General features: G+C 35.7%; 1 non-coding gene across 1 annotated transcript; it reads left to right on the forward strand.

Annotated features, from left to right (window-relative positions):
- The first annotated feature begins 791 nt into the window (after positions 1-791).
- Positions 792-899, forward strand: LOC112804737 (small nucleolar RNA R71). The gene has a single exon (XR_003203353.1). It is a non-coding gene; the product is annotated as a small nucleolar RNA R71 (small nucleolar RNA).
- The last annotated feature ends 4,550 nt before the right edge of the window (positions 900-5,449 follow it).

Consider the following 5,449-nt stretch of genomic DNA (forward strand, 5'->3'; position numbering starts at 1 on the left):
TCCTCCCCTTCCTCTCTAGGTTCGGCCATTTTGATTATGTCAATGGGCTTGCACTCTCTTTTTGGATTCTCTTCAGTATTGCTTGGGAGAGTACTAGGAGGAGTTTCAGTGATTTTTTTACTCAGCTGGCCCACTTGTGCCTCCAAATTTCTGATGGATGACCTTGTTTCACTCATGAAACTTAAAATGGCATTAGACAGATCAGAGACTATGTTTGCTAAGCTAGAGGAGCTCTGCTCAGAATTCTCTGTTTGTTTCTGAGAATATGATGGAAAAGGCTTGCTATTGCTAAGCCGGTTTCTTCCACCATTATTAAAGCCTTGATGAGGCTTTTGTTGATCCTTCCATGAGAAATTTGGATGATTTCTCCATGAGGAATTATAGGTGTTTCCATAAGGTTCACCCATGTAATTTACCTCTGCCATTGCAGGGTTCTCAGGATCATAAGCTTCTTCTTCAGAAGATGCCTCTTTAGTACTGTTGGATGCATTTTGCCATCCATTCAGACTTTGAGAAATCATGTTGACTTGCTGAGTCAACATTTTGTTCTGAGCCAATATGGCATTCAGAGCATCAATTTCAAGAACTCCCCTCTTCTGAGGCGTCCCATTACTCACAGAATTCCTCTCAGAAGTGTACATGAATTGGTTATTTGCAACCATGTCAATGAGTTCTTGAGCTTCTGTAAGCATTTTCTTTAGGTGAATGGATCCACCAGCAGAATGGTCCAGTGACATCTTAGAGAACTCAGATAGACCATAATAGAATATATCTAAAATGGTCCACTCTGAAAGCATGTCAGAAGGACATCTTTTGGTCATCCGCTTATATCTTTCCCAAGCTTCATAGAGGGATTCACCATCTTTTTGTTTGAAGGTTTGAACATCCACTCTAAGCTTGCTCAACTTTTGAGGTGGAAAGAACTTAGCCAAGAAGGCCATGACCAGCTTATCCCAGGAGTCCAGGCTATCTTTAGGTTGTGAGTCCAACCATGTTCTAGCTCTGTCTCTTACAGCAAAAGGGAAAAGCATGAGCCTGTAGACTTCAGGATCTACTCCATTAGTCTTAACAGCCTCACAGATCTGCAAGAACTCAGTTAAAAACTGATAGGGATCTTCTGATGGAAGTCCATGAAACTTGCAGTTCTGTTGCATTAGAGCAACTAGTTAAGGCTTCAACTCATAATTGTTTGCTCCAATGACAGGGATTGAGATGCTTCTTCCATCAAATTTGGAAGTAGGTGTAGTATAATCACCAAGCATCCTTCTTGCATTATTATTTTCGGTTGCCATCTCCTCTTTCTTTTCGAAAGTTTTTGCAAGGTTGTTTCTGGATTGTTGTAATTTAGCTTCTCTTAGTTTCCTATTCAGAGTCCTTTTAGGTTCAGGATCTGCTTCAACAAGAATATTCTTGTCCTTGCTCCTGCTCATATGAAAAAGAAGGGAATAGAAAATAATTATAGGGATCCTCTTTACCACAGTAGAGAGATTCCTTTATATTAGTAGAAGAAGAAAAGAATAGAAGAAGGAAAAGAAGAAAATTCGAACTCAAAGAGGAATAGGGGGTTCGAATTTTAAGATGAAGAGAAGAGTGATAGTAATTAAATAAATAAATAAAAGAAGATGAGAGAGGGAGAAATTCGAAAATAAATTTTGAAAAAGGGTTAATGATTTTTGAAAATTAGAGAGAATAAATAAAATTAAAATTAAAATTTGAAAAAATTAGTTAATTAAAAGAATTTTGAAAAAGAGGGAGGTAATTTTCGAAAAATTAGAGAGATAAAATTAGTTACGTGGTTTTGAAAAAGATAAGAAATAAACAAAAAATTAATTAGTTAGTTGAAAAAATTTGAAAATCAATTTTGAAAAGATAATAAGTTAGAAAAGATTTTGATATTGATTTTGAAAAAGATATGATTTGAAAAAGATATTTTGAAAAGATATGATTGAAAAAGATATTTTGGAAAAGATTTAATTTTTAAAATTAAAATTGATTACTTGACTAACAAGAAACTAAAAGATATGACTCTAGAATTTAAATATTAAACCTTTCTTAACAAGAAAGTAACAAACTTCAAATTTTTGAATCAATCACATTAATTGTTAGTAAAGTTTTCGAAATTTTGAAATAAAGATAAGAAAAAGATTTTGAAAATAAATTTTTAAAAATTTTTGAAAATAATAGAAAATGAAAAAGATTTGATTTTTGAAAAAGATTTTGAAAAGATAAGATTTTTAAAATTGAAAATTTGACTTGACTTATAAGAAATAGCTAAGTTTTAAAAAATTTTGACTAAGTCAACTCAAATTTTCGAAAATTATGAGCAAAATAAGAAAAATATATTTTTTTTATTTTTAAATTTTTAATGATGAGAGAGGAAAACACAAAAATGACCCAAAACATGAAAATTTTGGATCAAAACCAATGATGCATGCAAGAACACTATAAATGTCAAGATGAACACCAAGAACACTTTGAAGATCAAGATGAACATCAAGACTTATTTTTGCAAAATTTTCAAGAAAAAAAAAATGCAAGACACCAAACTTAGCAATTTTTCATGCTTAGACACTATGAATGCAAAAATGCATATGACAAACAACAAAAAACACAAAACAAGAAAATTTAAAGATCAAACAAGAAGACTTGTCAAGAACAACTTGAAGATCATGAAGAATGCAATGCATGAATTTTTCGAAAAAAAATGCATAAATTTTAAAAACATGCAATTGACACCAAACATAAAAATTAACTCAAGACTCAAACAAGAAACACAATTCTTTTTTATTTTATGATTTTTTTGGATTTTTTTCGAAAATTACTTTTTGGAAAAACGAAAACAAAGAAAAAAATTTTTTTTGAAAGATTTTTGAAAACTTTTTGAAAAGAAAATTACCTAATCTGAGCAACAAGATGAACCGTCAGTTGTCCAAACTCAAACAATCCCCAACAATGGCGCCAAATACTTGGTGCACGAAATTGTGATCATCAACAATGGCACCAAAAACTTGGTAGCGCTCTCAAACGTGAATCACACTTTGTCACAACTTCGCACAACTAACCAGCAAGTGCACTTGGTCATCCAAGTAATAAACCTTACGTGAGTAAGGGTCGATCCCACGGAGATTGTTGGTATGAAGCAAGCTATGGTCATCTTGTAAATCTCAGTTAGGCAGATTCAAATGATTATAAAGGTTCCGAAATTAATAATAAATAAAACATAGGATAAGATAGAGATACTTATGTAAATCATTGGTAGGAATTTCAGATAAGTGTATGGAGATGCTGTGTTCCTTCTGAGTCTCTGCTTTCCTGCTGCTTTCATCCAATCCTTCTTACTCCTTTCAATGGCAAGCTGTATGCAGGGCATCACCGTTGTCAATGGCTACTTCCCATCCTCTCAGTGAAAATGGTCTAAATGCTCCTGTCACAGCACGACTAATCATCTGTCGGTTCTCGATCATGTCGGAATAGAATCTATTGATTTTTTTGCGTCTGTCACCACGCCCAACAATCGCGAGTTTGAAACTCGTCACAGTCATTCAATCCTTGAATCCTACTCGGAATACCACAGACAAGGTTTAGACTTTCTGGATTCTCAAGAATGGCCGCCAAATAGTTCTAGCTTATACCACGAGGATCCTGATTAAGGAATCCAAGAGATACTCGCTCGTTCTAAGGTAGAACGGAAGTGGTTGTCAGTCACGCGTTCATAGGTGAGAATGATGATGAGTGTCACGGATCATCACATTCATCATGTTGAAGTGCAACGAATATCTTAGAATAAGAATAAGCTGAATTGAATAGAAAATAGTAGTAATTGCATTAAAACTCGAGGTACAGCAGAGCTCCACACCCTTAATCTATGGTGTGTAGAAACTCCACCGTTGAAAATACATAAGTGATGGTCCAGGCATGGCCGAATGGCCAGCCCCCAAAATATGATATGAATTCAAACAATAGGGAAAAAGACCCTGGTCTAAGGACTAGGCGTCCAAAGATGAAAATACAATAGTAAAAAGTCCTATTTATACTAAACTAGTTACTAGGGTTTACAAAAATAGGTCTAAGTGCAGAAATCCACTTCCGGGGCCCCCTTTGGTGTGTGCTTGGGCTGAGCTTGAGCTTTACACGTGCAGAGGCTTCTCTTGGGGTTAAACGCCAAGTTGTAACGTGTTTTTGGCGTTTAACTCTGCTTTGTGACGTGTTTCTGGCGTTTTACTCTAGAATGCAGCATGGGACTGGCGTTGAACACTATTTTGCGTCGTCTAAACGCAAACAAAGTATGGACTATTATATATTGCTGGAAAGCTCTGGATGTCTACTTTCCAAAGCCGTTGAGAGCGCGCCATTTAGGGTTCTATATCTCCAGAAAATCCATTTCGAGTGCAGGGAGGTCAGAATCCAACAGCATTAGCAGTCCTTTGTCAGCCTGAATCAGATTTTTGCTCAGGTCCCTCAATTTTAGCCAGAAAATACCTGAAATCACAGAAAAACACACAAACTCATAGTAAAGTCCAGAAATGTGAATTTTGCATAAAAACGAATAAAAACATCCTCAAAAGTAGCTAGATCCTACTAAAAACTATCTAAAAACAATGCCAAAAAGCGTATAAATTATCTGCTCATCACTTTCCTTTTGACATCATGAGGTCGAATGCTTCCCTGCATAATCATTGGAAGTTGCTTGTTCCCCAAGCACTTAAGAGAATGGTTAGCATGTATGAACTGTTGTAGGTTTTTGAACTTACTTTGGTGTAGGAACACCAAACTTAGTCCCTTGCTACTGTCCATAGTGAGATTAACCGTATGCATGAAACCTTGTGATTTTATTAAGAAAACCAAAAAAAATTCAAGCAACTGTCAAGAAATTTCCCTGATTGCTTTGGAATTTATGGCTCCTGATGTTCTTCAAAGGGTTATAATGTCTTTCCATCAAATCTTGGTGGGACACCAAACTTAAAATCAAACATTCACCCTTTTTATACTTCTTTGGTGTACAACACCAAACTTAATTCCTTGCAATACAAGGGAACTCTTCAATTTTTATTGAAATAGCTATAAAAAAACTACCTCCGGTTGGGTTGCCTCCCAACAAGCGCTTGTTTATCGTCATTAGCTTGACGTCCTTCATCCTTGTTCATCCCAGCTCTTGAATGCTCTCTTCTTTGTTCCAAGATCCTCCCAGGTAATACTTGGCTCTGTGACCATTTGCTATGAATGTGTCTTTTGTAGCTTCATTCAGAAGTTCAAGGCTCCCATATGGAGAAACCTTGGTCACCAGATAAGGACCAGTTCATTTGGTTGAGTTTGCCAGGAAAAACCTTGAGCCTGGAGTTATATAAGAGTACTTGTTGTCCTGGTTTGAACTCCCTTTTTAAGGTTTTCTTGTCATGCCACTTTTTAGCTCCTTCCTTGTATATCTTTGCATTTCCATAAGCCTCCAGTC

Source organism: Arachis hypogaea, chromosome 5 (assembly GCF_003086295.3).
Source record: "Arachis hypogaea cultivar Tifrunner chromosome 5, arahy.Tifrunner.gnm2.J5K5, whole genome shotgun sequence".
Taxonomy (NCBI): domain Eukaryota; kingdom Viridiplantae; phylum Streptophyta; class Magnoliopsida; order Fabales; family Fabaceae; genus Arachis; species Arachis hypogaea.